The following is a 22,014-nucleotide window of genomic DNA, read 5'->3' as shown; positions in this document are numbered from 1 at the left end:
GACTGCTCTCTATGTCATAAGTATGAGACAGTTTGCATGTTTACCAGATTTAGTTCCAATTTAATAAAAGGGATAATGTATTATAACAAATCACTGATCAGATAAAATGAGATTTAATTCTGTCTGTATTTTAAGAGTGTCTCCTTTGTCTGTTAAAATATTTACAAAAAAAAATAATCTTTTAATCTTTACATCTAATAAACTTGCATGGCACAAAATCTGAGACAATTAGTTTCATATTTGTTGGTTTACTTTATTAAAAAATTATCATACTGAAAGAGATAAGGAGTTTATCCTTAGGATTATTTTACTTGATTCAGACTCAAAGCAACTGAATGAATTTTAAGGTGACCAACTGTTCTCCTTTAGGGAGGACAATCCTCCTTTTGTAAGTTCTATCCTCCCTCGATAAGTGTCCTCCTACATGTCCTCTTTTTTGATATTTGAAGACTAATCTGTAAATCTCCATATTTGATCAATGCCAATCCGATCCATTGTGTGTGATGTAACGTATTTGTATTTGACATGACGATTCGTCAAGGCTCGGTACAGTGCGGCGAGACGCGATTATGAGATGCATGCGCTCTACACAGGAGAATTGTTTTGTATTTGTGTTCTCCTTTTCATTATAAAAAAGTTGGTCACCTTATGAATTTCTGTATATTATGGTCAGTTTATATTTCATTCATGTAGGTTTATAGACTGTATATTTTCATAGAATTTCACATTCATTGGCTTGATATAAAAATAATATCAACTGCATACAGATTACAAAGAGTATAATCTTTCCATTTTTTCATCAATTGTGGCCAATACAGAATGAAACAGCTTTCAAGATAACTACCCTTAGCTTAAGAGTGGTTCTGCAACATTTGAGGTATTTTAGTAGCGGAGAATGTAGTTTATTAATTTGAGGCTTCTCTGACTACAAATCACAGAAAGCCCAGTACATGACTTTGCATATGTTAAGAAATTATGAATTTCTTATGAATCAGCTATTTCCACTTGAAATGCTCTTAGCTTCCCCTTACAATTTACATAAATCACACTTTTTACAATGATCAATGTAGACTAATATTTGCAGAGTGTTTTTCTCCATAAAAGAAACACAGTTGTTTTTTAAGTTAAACCTTTCAAACTTGAAGAAGGGAAAAAGAGGACAAGGAGCTATAATCCTTAGATAACAGCTTCCCACATCAGCATATGCCATACAGCATGTTCAGTTCTATAACTAGGTTCAGGATCAGTTGCTGTGATTCCTAGAAATTTCTGTGATAAATCTTCCTTCATTGGTAGGCTTGAGTTGTTCTTTACAAATTAAAATCTGTGATTATCCTAACTAGCTCAGCTGCTACTTTTTAAAAATGATAAAAACCTTCCACAGAGATATTGTGATTTATTATATTTGATTTCCTGTGCTGAATAGATTGACATGTTAGCTGATTCAACTAAAACAGACCCCCTCATTTGAAAAGGTGACTTTTGAATTGGAAAGTACTGTATATTTTTCAAAATATATTAATAGTTTTGAATTGAAGTGTTCACAAAAATATTAGGGGAAGTAAGTTTTTTTGCAGACAGATCCAGTGTCCTCCGTGTGAAATAAGAAATAATTTCTTTAGAACAGTTATTTTGCTCAAATTTAAATCACAGTTAGTGAAATATATAAAAAGATAATATAAAGAATTTCAACAATTGATTTCCAGATGCTTTTTGAGATTGGTTATTTGCTTGCAGATACAGTATTTTATTACCCAACTATATAACATCTTCAATGCTAGAAGTGAGTGGTGCTTGTTCTCTGTTTATATACATGGGTATCCCACCAACAAAGTTCAAATCTTTATTTTCGGAATACAGCATGTATACAATGAGATTGGCTGAGCCTCCCTTCCTGCACTTCCCCCACAACTCAATACAACTCACAGTGAAGACAGTAAATCCATAACCCAGTGAATCCTACTAACAAACACACAGTCGTATTGCACTATGTGAACTTATTGCACATCACACAGGCCCTGCAAATCACTCCTACTATGTTGTTGTAAGGTTATTTTCCATTCAGGAGTCTGACAGCCCACAGATAAAAATGATGACAGGAAACACTAATAAATTGGCATTTGAAACAACCAAAGCAAAATATAGTTAAAACCATGCTTCCCTTGTATCTTGTCTACTTGTTATCAATGAAATACAGCTTGAACCTACATTAACTGATTTTATGTCCTGTTTACAGAATAAAGTAACTAGCTTGACTTCCTGTAAAAGAGAAAAGAATATATTTAGTTTAGGGTTGAACTGTGGGGTCCTCGGTGCTTTATGAACTTGGTTGTTTGCTTGCAGATGTTTCATTTTTTGACTTCAGTGCTAGAAGGGAGGGATGGAAATTCACTTAGGTTTAGGATTAGACTCTTAAATTCAGAAAGGAAAACAAACATCACTAAGAGGTTTGGGGAGACTAGATAGGCATGGAGGCCTATTACATTTCCATTCAATTTCTAGTAAACTACATGGAAAAATCCTAATGGGATGGAAACTTATTCAGTGTTAGTGTTAGGGTTGGGATTAGGATTGGGATTAGGGTTAGGATTAGCCTTCCTTGAATTATCAAGTAAAACAAACATGGCTAAGAGATTTGTAGAGGCTCCTTATTCTTAGTAGGTGTGTTATATTTTCAATCCCTTTTATTTTCAATTGCTGGTAAAATATATGGAAAACTCCTATTGGAATGGAAATTCACTTCGAATTTGGAAAGGAAAAACATCACAAAGAGATTCAGAGAGGCTTGTTTGGTTTAGGAAGCCCCTTACAATATACTCCCACTAATTTTGATTCCTGGTAAAGTACATGGAAAGATATTATTGGGATGTAAATATATTCAGGGTTAGTGTTAGTGTTAACATTAGGCTTTCTTGAATTCTCAGAGAAAAACAAATATGGAGGAGAGATTATTAGAGGATCAATATGTTTCAGAACCATTTTACATTTACAATGCTACTAATTTTCAATTCTTTATAAAATACTTGGAAAAATCCCACTGAGTTGGAAATCTACTTGGCGTTACTGTCAGGCTCCCATGAATATATAATGGAAAACAAATATCACTGAGGAATTCAGAGAGGATTGTTATGTTTAGGAGGCCTCATGCATTTACAATCCCTTAATTTCGAGTCCTGGTAAAATACATGGAATAATCCTATTGGGATAGAAACCTACCCATGTTTTGGGTTAGGCAACCTTGAATTTTCAGTAAAATAAATTTTACTGAATTTCTAGTAAAATACCAATAAAATCAACATGATTTATAGACTTGTGAAGGGTCATAGCAATTATCTTATGTTTTATGTTTACAATCTCCCTAATTTTCAATTCTTGTTAAAATACATGGAAAAATTCTAATCCTAAAAATCCTAAACTTCAAACACTGGCCACATCTACACAGAATGATACTAGATTCTGTTGAATCTTTTTTATTGGGTGGGTGGTTGGATGGATGGATGGATGGATATAAATAAATAGATAGATCATAGGGATATCACAGATAGGAGAGAGGGAGGGAGAGTGGGGAGAGAGAAAGAGGTCTCTCTCACAGGAAGGCACTATCTAATACAAAATGGCCTGATGTTATCGCCTGAGGCCTGATGTTATCGTCCAATTTCTATCTGTCCTATTACTTTGAGCAAGGTAGATAAAGAAACAGAGTTGTACAGTCTTAGATAAGATATGTGTTGATTTTTATGCATTAGTACTAAAAATTCTGAAGTATTTAAGAAGCCTTCAATTTGTATAACGAAAACGTGACTTAGTTTATATGTGTTATAAAAATCACAATACTGCAGAGATTAGTTGCAGCAACTGAACAGAATAGGCAGAGAGAGTGAGTGGAAAATAACAATTCTCTTATGAGTGAGCCATTGATCTCTCTGTGGCTGTGTACGGAAAAAGAAAACGGAAAAAGAATCATAATGTGGTTCCTACCAATTTTTTTTTATTATACATAGGACTACTGAATTTAAAGATTTTCTATTAAGTGGTAATCTGTGTTAACCCACAGCAGGTACTTAAAAATATCAAAATGACCCTGAAGACATATTTCTGCAGGTAATATTTTAACAGATGTGTGAGGGGAAAAAAATCTGCCCTTTTCTACAATGTGCTTACCTGCACATATTATACATGACATGTGACAAGGTGCAGCTAAAAATATATTACACATGCTGAGCATGTGGACAGTGGTTTAATTACATCCAATTTGTTCTTGTTTCATCATTTTTGTATGTTGTAAGCGACCATATTAATACTTACATTTTCAATAATGAGGACTAGAGACTTCCTGTCTATTTCACAATCCTCCAGACTGAGAACTGAAAAATTCCTAAGAATTCCATCACAGGGTTTGAAATACCACAAACCAGGAAGCACACTGATTCTTAAATACTTTTAAATGTGAATCATGTACAATGAACTACATTATTATGATTGCTACTATATAAGGCATGTGTTAGACTGCAGACAAACACATGTATGATTTTCATGTGTGCTTTAAAAAAAAAAAAACCGAGCAGCTAATAAAGGCTAATATTTAAAAAATGAGGTTGGCAAATGAGAAAGGAAGTAAAATTTAACTGTATAGTATTACTTAACCCCATAAAACAAATGTTATTACAATCTTTTTTTTTCAAAAATGATTTAATACATTATTTCTTTTACTGTGTATTTTCTTATAATATTTCACTATTATAGCAAATGCTCTGTGACTGTCATGACATTCCCAAAGCTGCTGTTGGCTGCAAAGCACATTTACATCATTTGGAGCATCCGGCCTTATAACAAATCTCTTATAGGACATTAAATTTTTATCTTTGCTTTCTCCCTGCTCTTTCAGACATTCAGATATCTCATTTATTTTTATTTTTTAAATTGTATCTTGCATGCAGACTGGATGGGAAGGTCACTAAGAAGGGCAAACAAATTTAGTGGTGTTTTATAACCTGTGTTATAGAAAAAAATAGGTTGACATTCTCACATTCCTCTGACATGAGCTTTAACCATATCTGTACTGGCAAATTGTTCTGCATGATATTAAAATCAGAGAAAAGAAATATAAAAATAAAGCCTTCATCAATTTTTGGGACTTTGTGAATATATCAAGAAAGTTTTCTTGGCAATAATATAAAAGTAGTTTTCAACTTTTTGAATTCCTAGTCTGGCCTAAAGCCCTGGTTTACTTGATGATCTCCCATTCAAGAACTAAACCAGATCTAATTTTGATGAGATCCCCCTCTCTCACACACAGACAGACAGACAGACACCAGTGGTGGGTTTCAAAAAAAATTTTCTTACCGGTTCTATGAGTGATTCTATGCTCACATGCTTTGCAAGAACAGATTTAAAAGAAAGAGACTGCAGGAAGATAAGAAAGGAGAAGTCTATTCTCAGGAAGAGAAGTTTGGTCTAACACAACTGTAATTTCATATCTCTTATGCATTACTAAGATTTATGCTGGAAATGTATAGAGTAGCAGCAAAATATTGTAAAGTTGATTGTGTCTTTTGCATTTTTCAACTGTTATCCTTCAGTTCAATAAAAATAATTGAGGAGGAGATTATCGGAGAAGAAAATATGTTTGAGAAATTTCTTAGGTGAAGCATGAAAACATGCACTTCTAGTTATAATAGGCAAGTGAGAATGCCCAATTTGTAATTATAACCAGTCTACAACATGTCTGCCTTTTCATGTTTTAGTTAAAACCCAAGGGAAAATATAACACAGGAAGTCCTTCCATGTGATTATTTTAGATTAGGAATAGTGACCAGCCAGGAACAATGGACAGTAATAGATTTTTTTTAATCGGATTTCAACAATAAAGGTTCAAGATTGTTAATTTAGGGCTTGATTATCAATGAGATTATTTATAACAGTATCAACCTGTCCAAATGTTACCAAGATAAATTGTCTTAAAGATGTCTGATAGCAATGCAAAAAAAAGAGGAAATGAAGTAAGTCAATTTGCTAATTTTTGCTAATTTCCTGACATTCACTGGCTCGCAATTTTAATGGGTAATCAAAACTGTTTCAGAAAGTAGAAGCTTTTCTTGCTGTAATTATTTGCCCAACCTGGCACTCAGCTGACATTACAGATGATGTAAACAACTTACCTCTGTAAATCATTAGCAAGTATGCTGATGATAGTGGAAAGGTACATAGTGATGAGGTTTATTTATAATTGAAATGCTGATTTCTGTCTGGATTTTTATGGGGTGGTTCAGAAAAATCCAGCAATCTCTCCACAATTTCTTAGCGCTAACAATAACAAACTGAAGGGAGAAACTGAATCTGAAGGAGGTGTTGCTGTGAACTCTCAGTAAAGCTTTTGTTTAAAAAAATCAATTCAATTCCAATTTGGAATATTTACTTTAAAAAACTAATTTCCTCTAATTTCTTCAAAGTTTTCATTCAACCTTAAGTTTTCCCTGTTAAAAATATTTATAGAGCCAATATTTTCATGTTATTACCTCCAGCATTGATTCAGTGATATCTGGAAACCAGGAGTCTCTGACTTCTACTGCTGCTTTAGGCATGAAAGCCAGTTGGGTGACCTGCGGCCAGTAACCCACCCTTAGCCCAACTCACTTCATAGGGTTGTGGTTGTGGGGAAAATAGGAGGAAGAAGTATTATGTATGTCCACCACCTTGAGTTACTTATAAACAAAAGTTTATAAGTAACAAGCAAAACAAAAGAATTGACTCACACAACCGCTAATTGATTATGTAGCTTGTTTGGTTTTAGTTCTAAATGTTTTGTGAATACAACCATTTTTGCTTTGTTTACAATTGTACATACCACAGGATTACAAATATCTGTTATTACAGCTTACTCAATGAACTAGAATTAAGCAAATTAACTCTTAATGCCATGTGTAACGCACTGAAATTGGATTCACTTCCTCCATGTTTTGCTTTTTTTTTTGCTCTCAATAAATAAAAATACAATACTCATAACATAGCTGTGAGAGTTCTGTTTTGAGATAAAACAAATTCTTAGGTGTCTGGAGGAGATGTGGTATTCAGCAGGTTCTGACCAGTTCTGGAGAACCGGTAGCAGAAATTTTGCGTAGTTCGGAGAACTGGCCCCGCCTCCATCTACCCTCTGCCTCCCAAGTCCCAGCTGATCAGCTGGGTCTTCTTTTGTTGCCCTGCACAGGAGAACGGAGCTGGAAAGCAGGTTAGTGGGGTGGAGAGGGAATGGAGATTTTACAGTATCCTTCCCCTGCCACGCCCACCAAACCACACCACATCCACCAAGCCACACCCACAGAACCAGTAGTAAAAAATGTTGAATCCCACCACTGGTCTGGAGCATAATCCAGAATCCTTTGCCATTATCCGTCCTATTTAACCTTGATAGGAACTAAAGTTTGAAAACATTTCATGAGATCAGACTGCCAACTTTCGAATAGAACTTGAGAGTTTCAATTTTGAAATCCCGTTATATAGGAATTAAGACTCAGGTTTAACTCTTTTAGCCACAAATTTTACTTGCTGACTTTTTAAAAAATCTCACTCTCTCAGCCTATATAAAGAGTTGTTTTCATGAAGATGAAATAAGACAATCGGGCCATTTTTAACTCAAGCAGAAAAGGTGAGGTGTGAATATAATAGATGCTTTCCCCAAACACAGCAAGAATGCTGTTTCGATAGCAGTATATGACACTGGGTGAGTTTAAGCTGTCTTGAATCCAAAAAAGTTGCTTTATATCATGTATAAAAAACCAGCTAGGCTACTTGATTTTTGGCTTAGAAGGCTGCATACAGTCGTAGAAGACTGTACATGTATAAATGTTGTAAAATAGGGCTCAGAAAAAAACATATTAAGTTGGAAAAGCATTTTTAAAAACCAGATGTATTTTGTAATTGCATTTTAGAACTTATTACATTTTGAAAAATGACATTTAAAAAAAATCCATCAAATGTATATATAATTACACATGCTACAAACTATTTCAATTTTGATAGACTTAATTAGTTGTCATCAAAGGAAGTCTGACTCCTGGTATCTGCTTAATCAAATGTTTAGCATCTGGATAGTGGAAATGACTCATCGATCTTCCAGGGACAGGTCAATAAGCCTATTGGTCCCATCCTTCTACTTAATTTCCCCCCCTTTTTAAATTTCCTTTAGTTTTTTCACATACACACATAGACATACATATAAAATATGTGTGTATATGTTTGTGTGTGTGTGTGTGTGTGTGTGTGTGTGTGTGTGTGTGTGAATGTATGTGTGCACGTGTGAATGAGAGATATGCAGGGGTGGGATTCAAATTTCTTAAAAACCAGTTCTGTGGGTGTGGCCTAATTTGTGGGTGTGGCTTGGTGGTCGTGTGACTGGGTGGGCATGGCTTGTATGTAAATATTATAAATATTGATGTAAATATTGATTTTTTTTAATAAAAAAAGAAAAACTTTTGCCTAGAAGCAGGCAAAGCAGGCAGGCAGATTGAGTTGCTCACAGAATCACAGGTTCACTTAGAGATCTATCTATCTGCAATCGGCTACCTGAGTCTGCATTGAAAAGTAGAAGCTTCAGTCCTAAGGAAGGTTCAGTTCTGCTTTTAGATTATCTAGAAAACAAGAAATCCAAGGATTTCCTGTTATCTAGCTAATCTAAATCTCCCAGCAGAGCAGAACAGCTGATGGTCGGGGGGGGGGAGGAAAAATATCAACTTACCAAACCAGGCAAGTTGGAGGGCTCGCATGCCAGGTAAGGAGCAAGTGGGTGGGGAGGGGAGGGGCCATCCAGTGGAGCAATTTGCCAGTTTTCCAAACTGTGGATAATCATAACACGCGTGTGTGTAGCGTTTGCAAGAAATCATCAGCTGTGCTGCTTGGACAGCTGACAAGCACTACGCGCATGCACAGCTTTTGAAAATCCTCTTGTTGCTTGCTTTTTCAACCTCAGCTGTGCCGTGCAAAGCAGTTGAGGAGGGAAGAGCAGGGAATAAAGGACAGCCTAGAGCCTGGGCAGGCGGGTGGGCCAAACACTGAACTGATATGGTGTCAGCTGCTCTTCGCAGCTACCGATTCTATAGAACTGGGCCGAACCAGTAGCATCCCACCCCTGAGTATATGTGTGTGTGCGCACACACACACACACACACACACATTCTGTTTTTTTCCTTAGTACATCAGTCTCTTCCATTAAGTGCTTGAAGTTTCTGTTTAGTGATCATTGCCTCAAGGACACAATCATGTTTTATTTAGTCCATGATTGCTTGGTTGTTCTTCTTGAAGTCTATGGTAAACATATCTAAGTCTATAAATCTTCTTCCACTCTTTCTCATTGTCCAGCTTGTGAATTCATGTATTGCTTGACTTAAAACAAGACCATCACTTTAATTGTTTTAATCTTTATCATTTCAATACTTTATTTTTTTTGTAATCTTGTCAAATGTTTGTATTGGCTTCCTCTCCACATGTAATCTCTCGCTTTTTTTTTTCTGCAGTGCATGATTTGTTTATTTATTTCCCTCTATTATTATCCTTATAAACAACTCAAGATGGTGAACAAATATAATGCTCCTTCCTCCTCCTTTTACTCCACTACAACAACCTTGTGAGGTAAGTTGGACTGACAGAGTATGACTGGTCCAAAGTCACTCAGTCGAGTTTCATGGCTGAACTGGAACTAGAACTCACTGTCTCCCAGTTTCTAGCCTAGTACCTTAACTACTGGACCAAACTTTATTTATTCTTAACCCAAGTAAGCAAAATTAGCTACCATCTTTATTTCTTTGCCTCTTTGTAGTACCTTTGTTTAATGTTTAATATTAAACCAGATTTTTTTTAATTCTTCTAAATTCTTCTAAATTTTCTATATCCTGAACTATCAAGGTGATATCATAGACATTATCAGTCTGCAGTTTTAATTCCAGTTGTTGTTTCTTCCAATCTTATAGCAGAACAGTTGTGTAAGTTAAATAACTATGGGATAACATGCACCCATATCTTACTTCTTATTCTGAGCTACTCCAATTCTTAGAATAGCTATTTATTCCTTGAAAGATTTTTTCAAAAAACTAATCAGAGGTTCTGGCACACCCATTAACCTTACTGTGTTCCACATTCTGTGGTGATCTCCATAATCAATGGCCTTGCTGAAGTCAAAGGAACAAAGAGAAACCTACTTTTTCATCCCTTGCGTGGTCCACTCTTTATATTTTCTTAGCTAACTGAACTTACACCTGTCTTTTTTAAAACATTCCAGTTCTTTTGCTATTCTCTATATTCTTCATAGTAAAACTTTTCTTGGGTGAGAAATGACTGCATTTGTTTGTGATTTCCTCGCATCTTCTTTTTTCTTTATTTGCAAACACAAATCTTTTCCAGTCTCTAGGACACTCAGCCTAATTCATATTTGCTGACACAGAGCTGTTAGCACTTCAACTGCATTTCCTCATGCAGTTTTAAACAGGTCAATGGATCTATCATCTGCTCTGGTGCTTTTCTATTTCCTAGCTGATACCATTGCCTACTGTGACGTTGGTTCCAGAATACATTTTGCCTCGGCAGGTGCACCTGACATTTTATAACCCATTTCAGTAAAGCCTTTTCATTTTCCTTTAATCTCAGTTGTCTCTATTACATCTCTTCTGTTATTTCTCTTCTGTTATTTCTACTTGTAGTATTTTCTGTGATTTCTTGAATCTTCTTTAAACAGCTTTCCTTCCCTTCCCTTCCCATTTCCCTTTTCCTGTGTTCCTTTTGATCTTACTCTATTAATGACATGCTCAACTGATATATTTTCCTTATCCTTTTTGACTAGAGATGAAGAATAATATTAACAAATAGTAATAAGTATTCTAAACTTCACCTTCATAAATGTCATATTTGCATGCTCTGATGGTCTGTAATATAACTAATTTATATGGAAGTATGCTTTGTAAAAGTTACTTTAAAATGTCTTTGTGTTGGATGCTGGGCTAGATGGCAGCATCTAGTGAAGTTTGGCCATGTCATTGTTGGATTAGCATTTGAATGGGAAACATCAGGAAATCTTAAACAGAAAGCTTTTTTTAAAAAAAATTGGAACAGGGTAATAGTGTGCCACTTCCATACAGTTGCCAAAACAAAATTCTACTGTACATCAGTTTGCCCACAAAGTCACTTTAGATTTTTTTTGATGATGAGGAGGAGAAGGAGGAAGAAGAGGAGGAGGAGAAAATCTCATAGTCTTTCAGAAACCTTTTTGATTTGAATTCCTCCCTCCTATTTATAATGAAATAGGAGGCTAACTGTTTAAAGCATTGTGTATAGTCTGCAAATAGACAAGCGACTCTGATTAAGCAAAAAGCTTAATCAGACACCAGGAATGCTGCATAAGGCTGATGACATCTCCCCATGTGTTTAATACTTGGGAGAGTAGTATTTATCAGTAAAAGACAAATTCTCTGGGACATGTCACATAGCACAGAAATAAATAGACAGATGCATGCATGTATACACACACACACATACAGAGAGAAAGAGAGACTTACACTTGTTCAGAACTTGTCTTCATTAGCTTCTTTTTCATCTCATAGCTGTGGCATGAAGACAAAGTTAAACAGAACCTCTCAAAGACAACAAAACCTTTCAGAAAATTGGAAGACAATTTTGACATGCTATTAATTCCTGCATATGGACTGAATCCACATTTGTCTTTCTCTGTTTTCCCCAGAAACATTAAAGCTCATGACATATTGTTATCAGCTTCAAGGATTTTCATCATTGTGAATGAATATATGCAAATACATGAACATCTGAAAACATGTTAAATGATTTAAACAAAAGCATCCCATGCTTTTTAAGATATATACAGGTGAACTAGGGCAAAATTTGATGATACGTGGATATGTACAATATATGCACATGTGTCATTTGTTGCTGACATTCAGTTACAAGGAGCAGCAAATTAATAAAAATATTGAAATGCTTAACTGATTTTCTGTATTTCAGATATTGCTTTGTTGATCACAATTAGCTGCTTTCTCCAACTATTTTTGTTGCTGTAGAGGTAGATATATAAGGTTCATTGTCCCCACTTTTGTGGCTTCTCCTTAATCTCTTTGGTGGGAAAGTCTCATGAAAACTTTCTCAGTGGAGAAAGAGTAAGATGCATGGGTAGATATGAAATTTGAAGCATTCTTGTTCTCTACTTTTCCAATGTATTAATGAAGTTATATGCTATCTGTAAAACATTTTATACCAGTTTTCTTTAAGATTATAATTTGGATTGAATTTTATGCATTTATTCATTACTTTTTCCCATTGTTGTGTAGTGACTGTTTCTTTAACGTTTTGCATCCATTTAATCATGCATTTATTCATTTGTTCTATATCATATCTAAGTAGGAATGTGTGTGTGTGTGTGTGAAGATTGCTTAATTTACATTGCCTGATTAAGAATTAGTCTTTCCAGATAGAACTATTCAGTTTCACATTCATCAAGTTTATTTAAGGCTGTGCAGTACTTTTGATTTTTTTTTTTTAGGAAATTGTCCTTTGAAACATGCTACATAAATGCAGCAACTGAAAGAAGCTCATTAAAGCAGCTGCATCACTTTTCTGTGTATTTTGAACAAACTCTTCCCACTTGAAACACAAAGCATTGTAATAATTTTATTATATTTTACTGCATTTTAGCTGTACTGGAAGGAATGATTTAAATGTATTATACTGTTGATTAATAATTATGACCCAGTTTGCATTTTACAGACTTAGAAGTGATTTTGGAGGTCTTCTTGTCCATCCCTGCTCAAGCAGGAGACCCTGTACCATTCTGGATAAATGGCTGTTCAATCTCTTCTTTAAAAGGTCCAGTGACAGAGTATCCATACCTTCTGGAGGCAAACCATTCCACTGATTAATTGTTCTCACTGTTAGAAATGTTCTCCTTAGTTCTAGGATAGATCTCTCCATGATAAGTTTCCATCTCTTATGTCTTGTCCTATACTCAGATGATTTAGAGCAGTGGTCGACAACTGGTGGGTCATGGCCCATTGGTGGTCTGCAAGAAAATTTTGGTGGTCCGCAGAGAAATGTCACCCCCAGAGCATCCCCCAAAGCAATTAATCCAGGCTATACGGGAACACAAGGCTGCGCCGCCCACATGGTCCGCGGGAACCCTTCCCGCCCATTCATTTCTTCCCTGGCAAACTTGCCTGCTAAGTTTGCTATTTTTCCTTTTTTTTTTTTTTCCTGACCATCAGCTGTTCTGATGTGCCGGGAGATTAGCTAGAAAGTAGGAAACCATTGGATTTCTTGTTCTCTAGCTAATCTTTAGATCTTCGGCTCTGCTTTTAAGCAGAGCTGAACCTTCCTTAGGACTGAAGCTTCCATTATTCAGTGCAGGTAGCCGATGGCAGAATCATATATCTCTAAGTGAATCTGTGATTCTGTGAGCAACTCATTCTGCCTGCCTGCTTTGCCTGCTTTTGGGTAAAAGTTGCTCTTTTTTTATAAAAAAAATCAATATTTACATACATGGTGTGTTGTGAGTTAATTTTGTGAGTTTGCTTGCAAGCAAATTTTATGTGACAGACTGAGCTAGCCGATAGCAGAAACACAAATGTCTGAATGAATCTGTGATTCTGTGAGCAACTCAATCTGCCTGCCTGCCTGCTTTGCCTGATTTTGGGTAAAAGTTGCTCTTTTTTTATAAAAAAAATTCAATATTTACATAAATATTTATAATATTTACATACAAGCCATGCCCAGCCAGTCACATTACCACCAAGCCATACCCACAAATTAGGCCATGCCCACAGAACCAGTTGTTAAGAAATTTGATTCCCACTCCTACCTCTGTGTGTGAGAGAGAGGGGGAGAGGGAGGGGGCAGAGAGGTGTCAGATCATATATATATATATATATATATATATATATATATATATATATATATATATATATATATATATATATATATATATATATATGTTTTCTGAGGTTCTCGCGGTATTTGTATGTGGATCTTTGGTTATTCGGGTTTTCTCCCGCGTAAGATTCAAAGTATCTAGCAAGCGGCGAGGTCCCACTCGCCATCTTCAGGCTGGTGCTTTCGGCTTAGTGCCAGTGCAAGCAGTGTGTGACCGGAGCTGCCATCTCTCTATATATACAAGTGGTGGGGATGGTGTGCTGGGCTGGTTGGCTGTGCTGCAGCCTCTTGATTGGTTGATGGAGTTGATGTTGGTATAATGGGCTGTGTAATGGCCTTTTGTTGTAGAGATATCCTGGATCTTGTGCTGTCATCTCCTGGGTCGTTAGCCTCTTGTGTTTTAACGGCTTGGGTAATGGGTTGTGTGATGGGCTTGTGAGTTCTTTTGTTGTGGTATCCTGGGTCTTGCGTTGTAATCTCCTGGGTCGTTTGTGTTTTGATCTCTTTTCCATTAGCCTCCTGTGTAGTAACAGCTTGGGTAATGGGTTGTGTGATGACCTTGTGAGATTTATTGCTGTGGTATCCTTGGTCTTGTGCTGTGATATCCTGGGTCATTTGCTGTGTTGTGACTTCTTGAGTTCTTGGGGTGTAATTTCTTGAGTTTTCTGATGTGATGTCCTGAGCGGGTGGCTGTGATGTAGCATTTTGGGTTTTTAATATGGCTTTGAGTTTGGGGTCTGGGTCTGTGTTTGTTTGGCTTCGAGTTCGTGGTCGTGCCACATCTTCATGGAGGGGGTCAGTTCGCTTCATGTATGGTTCAGAGGAGTTTGAAGTGGGTAGTGATGCAGCTGCAGTGCGGCTTCTGGTCTGTGGTCGTGTCTCATCTTCTGTGTGGGTGTGAGTCTGATTTTTGCCACCACCACACTTCCACGTAAAAATCAGACTCACACCCACACAGAAGATGAGACACGACCACAGACCAGAAGCCGCACTGCAGCTGCATCACTACCCACTTCAAACTCCTCTGAACCATACATGAAGCGAACTGACCCCCACCATGAAGATGTGGCACGACCACGAACTCGAAGCCAAACGAACACAGACCCAGACCCCAAACTCAAAGCCATATTAAAAACCCAAAATGCTACATCACAGCCACCCGCTCAGGACATCACATCAGAAAACTCAAGAAATTACACCCCAAGAACTCAAGAAGTCACAACACAGCAAATGACCCAGGATATCACAGCACAAGACCAAGGATACCACAGCAATAAATCTCACAAGGTCATCACACAACCCATTACCCAAGCTGTTACTACACAGGAGGCTAATGGAAAAGAGATCAAAACACAAACGACCCAGGAGATTACAACGCAAGACCCAGGATACCACAACAAAAGAACTCACAAGCCCATCACACAACCCATTACCCAAGCCGTTAAAACACAAGAGGCTAACGACCCAGGAGATGACAGCACAAGATCCAGGATATCTCTACAACAAAAGGCCATTACACAGCCCATTATACCAACATCAACTCCATCAACCAATCAAGAGGCTGCAGCACAGCCAACCAGCCCAGCACACCATCCCCCACCACTTGTATATATAGAGAGATGGCAGCTCCGGTCACACACTGCTTGCACTGGCACTAAGCGAAAGCACCAGCCTGAAGATGGCGAGTGGGACCTCGCCGAAAGCGTTGCCTAGATACTTTGAATCTTACGCGGGAGAAAACCCGAATAACCAAAGATCCATATATATATATATATATATATATATATATATATATATATATATATATATATATATATATATATATATATATATATATATATATATATATATATATATATATATATACAAAAAAATCTCCACACCACAAGCCAGGCAAACACCTGGGCACAAACAGATCCCCCTGATACCTCCAGCTCAAACACACCCCAACCAGGCACCCAGATGAAACCCAGCTTCCTAACTAATGATAGCCGTCCATTTATCCGAAGCCAAGCTGCACTAAAGGCCTCCATTAAAGTAACACAATGCTGCCAGTCAATCAAGATACAAAAAGAGCCAAAAAACAGACAGAAGATATCAGAGACACCCATCAAGCAGAACACAGCAAACTCTGAGACCAATAAACACAGACCAAGACTCCCAACCAATCAGGATGAAGAAAAACCATTCTGGCACAGCAATAGGCTGCCCCAAATTTAAATCTGAAACCACTGTAAAAGTCTGACCCACAGACGGACACAATACAGAAGCCTGATGATGGCAGATGAGATTCTGCTGAAACGTTGCTACAACTTTAAAAGAACTACAATGACGTGGGAAAATACCGAACCAAGCCGAACACCATATATATATATATATATATATATATATATATATATATATATATATATATATATATATATATATATATATATATATATATATATATATATATGTGGATCTTTGGTTATTCGGGTTTTCTCCCGCGTAAGATTCAAAGTATCTAGGCAACGTTTCGCGAGGTCCCACTCGCCATCTTCAGGCTGGTGCTTTGGCTTAGTGCCAGTGCAAGCAGTGTGTGACCGGAGCTGCCATCTCTCTATATATACAAGTGGTGGGGATAGTGTGCTGGGCTGGTTGGCTGTGCTGCAGACTCTTGATTGGTTGATGGAGTTGATGTTGGTATAATGGGCTGTGTAATGGCCTTTTGTTGTAGAGATATCCTGGATCTTGTGCTGTCATCTCCTGGGTCGTTAGCCTCTTGTGTTTTAACGGCTTGGGTAATGGGTTGTGTGATGGGCTTGTGAGTTCTTTTGTTGTGGTATCCTGGGTCTTGCGTTGTAATCTCCTGGGTCGTTTGTGTTTTGATCTCTTTTCCATTAGCCTCCTGTGTAGTAACAGCTTGGGTAATGGGTTGTGTGATGACCTTGTGAGATTTATTGCTGTGGTATCCTTGGTCTTGTGCTGTGATATCCTGGGTCATTTGCTGTGTTGTGACTTCTTGAGTTCTTGAGGTGTAATTTCTTGAGTTTTCTGATGTGATGTCCTGAGCGGGTGGCTGTGATGTAGCATTTTGGGTTTTTAATATGGCTTTGAGTTTGGGGTCTGGGTCTGTGTTCGTTTGGCTTGAGTTCGTGGTCGTGCCACATCTTCATGGTGGGGTCAGTTCGCTTCATGTATGGTTCAGAGGAGTTTGAAGTGGGTAGTGATGCAGCTGCAGTGCGGCTTCTGGTCTGTGGTCGTGTCTCATCTTCTGTGTGGGTGTGAGTTTGATTTTTACGTGGAAGTGTGGTGGTGGCATCTTGTGTGGCCCTCATGGGTGTGGGTCTGGTGTCATTTATCATGTTGGGTACTCGTCTGTTCATGAGGGCGGGTTTCCAAATGGCTGGTAAGCGGGAGGTGTCATCTCTTTTATTCATGCTGTGTGGGCGTTTTTCTATCTCTATGGCTTCTCTGATTATTCTGCTGCTGTGGTGTTCAGTTTTGGCGATAGTTCTGGTATTTTTAAAGTCAATCTCATGTCCTGTGGCTTTGAGGTGTTGGACCAGGGAAGAGGTTGGTTCTTCTTTTTGATTGAGTTCTTATGTTCTTCAAGCGCGTGCACTTATTCTTCTGTTAGTTTGTCCAATGTATGTGGTGAGGCAGGCAGTGCAGGGGATATATATTGTATATATATTATATATTATATAATGCAAAACGTTAAAGAAATCCCCTGCACTGCCTGCCTCACCACATACATTGGACAAACTAACAGAAGAATAAGTGCACGCGTTGAAGAACATAAGAACTCAATATATCCCTCCCACCAATGTCAGCAAGCCACCGTCTGTCAAAATTCATATTAGTGGTCCCCAGTATTTAAAATTATGAGTTTGGTGGTCCCTGAGGTCCAAAAGGCTGGCAATCCCTGATTTAGAGAATAGATTGAGCTTTCCCCTCTTCTCTGTAATAACCTCTCAAATATTGGAAGACTGCTAACATTTCACCCATTGTGATGACACACGGCGTGACACAAAAATAACACAGTCACAAAAGTAAAATAAATTTCTTTTAATGCTTCCAACTTGGGCCTCAATGTCCAATTATCCTTGACTTGATATCAAACTCTTCCAAAAAATAGTCTATGAAGAAAATCTAAACCAAAAGTAAAAATATTTAGCCAAAAATAATCCAACACAAACCACACTGGAGTCATTAACATGCCAGGCCAGAATGATAAATTGCAGACTTCCACAAGACAACACAGCAAACACAGTTGGGAAGATGCCAAAACCCAGATAAGCCTCGACCAAGATAAAGCACACTTTGCTTTCAGCAAAGAGCTATTTAAAATGCCCCACTTATATCCTGTTCTCCCAGCTGCAATTAATGTAAGGGATCAGGGCCTTTTCCTCTCCCGTAAGACATGTTGCTCCCTTCTCCGTTCCTTCCTGTGTGCCCTAGGATGAAGATGGGATGGCCCTGGGTCTTCCTCTGAATGCCCAGCCAGAGTGTGCTCTTCCCCCGTTTCTTCCACAGCCACCAAAGCCACACTCCAACTCCCTGTCAGCTCCTCAATCTCCGCCTCAGAGTCAGACTCCAACAATCTCCGCCTCAGAGTCAGACTCCAACAAGGGCATGACACCCATAGTCCTTCTTTTTGTTAGACTAGTCATACCCAGGTTCCTGCAAGCATTCATTGTATGTTTTAGCCTCCACTCCCTAATTGCTCTTCACTCTTTCTAGAGTCTCAGTGTAGTTTTTTGTATCATGATGATGCACTCTTCTAAGTGTTGTCTTACCAAAGCAGTATAAAGCAGTATTAACACTGACATAATCTTGCTACTCCCTCTGTTGAAAGCAGCCTAGGACTGCATTGGCATTTTGATAGCTGCAGCATACAACAATTCTCAGTGAAAGAAGAATAAGATACACAGACACACAATTAAACAATAATATAAAGTTCCAGATATAATAAAATATAGATAAAAAGGGACAGCAAACAAGATGGAAAATCAGTGTTCCCTCTGTTATATTTTACCAATTTATTTTTGTAGATTCTACTATAACATACCTTTTACATTTGAATGTATCTTCTATCTATCTATCTATCTATCTATCTATCTATCTATCTATCTATCTATCTATCTATCTATCTATCTATATCTATATCTATATCTATATCTTTTATCTATCTAGCCCATTTAAAAACAATTATTGAAATACATAAATACTTGTCCCTTTGCAGGATTTTGCTTACAATTGGAAAAGTCAAAAGATAGAATTGGGAAAGCAAGAGTTAATACTGTTTCATACAAGCATATTTCAAATCCTCAGGCTCTATGGTGAAATTCATCTTCCAATGTTAAAGCAGATAAGAGGAAAGGGATTGGCACCATTAGCAATTATTTTTGAGAACTTGGATGACAGGTAAGGTCTCAGAGGACTGCAGCAGGTCAAACTCAATGCCTATTTTTAAGAAGAAAGGGAGGGAATCAAGAATCCAGGGATTTCATTCAAGTAAGTTTAATTTAACACCTGGCAAGTTTTTAGAGTAACTAATAGAGCAGTCAATCAGTAAACAGTACAGCCAAAGGAAAATAAGATAAAGAACAGTAAGACAATAGAGCTGAGCTTTGTTAAAGAATGGGTATTATAGCTGCTCCTGATAATTCCCCCCTCCCCTTTTTTTTTCAGGATTAACTATAGTATCAGTGAGATATTAATTTTGTAGGACATGGAGGTTTTTTTTAATATATTAAATTACAGCAGGTTCTGTGTAAATTGGAATGGGGCTTCCAATACTTCTGAAGAAGCAGTGGAATCCAAAGATATACTAAACAATCAAATGAGATGAGCAAATAATTACTCCAAAATCTGTAGCTTTGGATCACTACAACCTTGTCTTCTCCTAGTTCATTTTGGTTTAAATTCATACTGCCTAAGATTTTTAAAAATGTAAAAACACCATTTGTTAGATTTCCTTTTAGCAAACATACCGTCATGTACTGCATTGCACAGCTGTGAAGGAAGCCTAAACACTGTCTGAATGATATTGGCTAATGTGCCTAGTTCAGGAAACCTAGGTTCTATGGAGTATAACAAAGACATAAGACATAAGACATAAGAATTTATTTGTCATTACACTCGCAAGCGGGTGCAACGAAATGAGGTGCTCTTCCTCCGATTTGATTTTAAAACAGTCTTTATTTTTCAGGCATATCTATTAAAAATAGGTGGGGCAGATCAACGTTTCTTGAGCTGTTTTATTGCAGGGGTCCCCAACCCCTGGGCCATGACCCATCACCGGGATGTGTCCCATTCAGAACTGGGTCATGCAAACAGCAGGTGAGTGCATGTGTACAGCTCCACTTGTGTGAGTGGCTGGCGCTTGCATTCACACACTTAATTCCACTGGCACGAAGTGGGCATGTGCATGCTTGCCCCTCTGGTGCTCCCTGCACCGGGCTGCCAAAGTGGAAAGGTTGGTGACCCACTGTTTATTGCACAGTTTTGCCAGTTTACTACAATGTCCCTTGAAGTGGGATGATGACAGCTAACATTACAGAGTAGGATCATAAAGATGTTCGGATGGCAAAGAGGAGCCACACAAGCCTCTTTCTTAGAAAGATTTCATCTCTTCCATCCATCCATGGTCTGCTAAGGTTTAGCATGGGAAATGAAACTTCTGAGAAGCTATAGCCAGGGTTGTGAGATATATCATGTGTCTGTGTCTGTCCATAACAGAAACAAGTATTCTAGTGCAGTGATTTATTTACAACTAATTATTAGATGCATATTACTTTCTAAACCTCTTAATAAGCTGTGTTTGTTACATGTACAGTTCCTTAAATATGAACATGTACATATAATTTTTATGCACACACGCACACGCACACACACACATGTATATGTTTATTTGTCTTGTTCTCTTCCTTGATTATTCTTAAAAACTTTCCTACCTTCCATTTCCCAGAAGGGAAATCTTGACAAATTGATTTGTAGGCTTCAGCCCACTGTGTATATCACTGATTCTGTGTAGTGTATAGATGATTTTATTATTTGTTATGGGTGATAAAGGCTAATCTTGTTGATCATTTCAATAAGAGGCACATGACATTGTGTAGTGTGATAATTGTGGCAAAGGACCTGCAATCCTCTCTGAAAGATAATAATGCTTGAGCACTGACCTTATGTATATTGCATAGTCTAATGTACATATCAGAATATCATTATCTTTTAAATGTGGCATTTTCTCCTGAGTTTGCAATGCTGTATTTGGATTAAATATATATTCAAATGTCCATTCATTATTAGGAACTTGGGAGTTGAGCAATTATGTACCTTTGTCACTCTGTCTCAAAGGCCAGAGATCAGTCTTTCTATATTATGCTAGTCAGAATAAATGTGAAAAAATTCCATTTTTGGCAGTATATCATAACCTAAAATGATCTAAGTCTACTGGGAGATCTAACTTCTACATTAATGGAGAGGATCTGTTAAAATGATTATTCTTGAGAGATGAAAAGTAAACATGATGATCCTTTGGAAACCCTAGTTGATCTGCAAAGGCAGGTGGTTGTCAAATTGATGTCATTGTCAGTAGGTGTTTCCTTCTTGAATACGGAGTACTGGTTTCTTGATTTTCAAAGGGGGTTATGCAGTGGACTATTTATATCAGCAACTAGAGTAAAACTGGGGAGGAGAGAAACTTACATTGATACATTTTTCTTCCTGAGAAATAGAATGTTGCGGTCCTATACTTTTTAATTTAGTCTGTTTGGATTTGGAGATGTTTGTTTTTGCTGATGATAGTTTTTTGCACTATTGCTAAATTTTGATAAATTAGTATATTGCCCTCTTCTGCTGGGCTTTGGGAACTGAAGATCCTCAATAGATGGTAGAGATTTGTTCTTGGATTTTATATATTGATTTTATGTTGAAATGTTCTTTTGGAACTTTAGAATTCTCTGATGACTAGGTAGACCTAAAATTTGAGAGAGAAAGAGAGACAGACAGAGGGAGGGAGGGAGGAGGGGGAGAGGAAGAGAGATTAGATATAGATATAGATCATACCATATTTATTTGATTTTATATCTACAGCATCTTCATTTTGGTGCT

General features: G+C 37.3%; 1 protein-coding gene across 1 annotated transcript in view; it reads left to right on the top strand.

The window, feature by feature from the left end:
• Window positions 1–22,014, top strand: part of SGCZ (sarcoglycan zeta) — a 573,073-nt gene that overhangs the window by 507,176 nt on the left and 43,883 nt on the right. The window lies entirely within an intron of this gene.

Source organism: Notechis scutatus, chromosome 4 (assembly GCF_049901735.1).
Source record: "Notechis scutatus isolate UNSWTSFEM ecotype Mainland chromosome 4, rNotScu1.2, whole genome shotgun sequence".
Classification (NCBI taxonomy): Eukaryota; Metazoa; Chordata; class Lepidosauria; order Squamata; family Elapidae; genus Notechis; species Notechis scutatus.
Note: the sequence above shows the minus strand (reverse complement) of the source record. Positions and strands in the feature narration are given on the sequence as shown.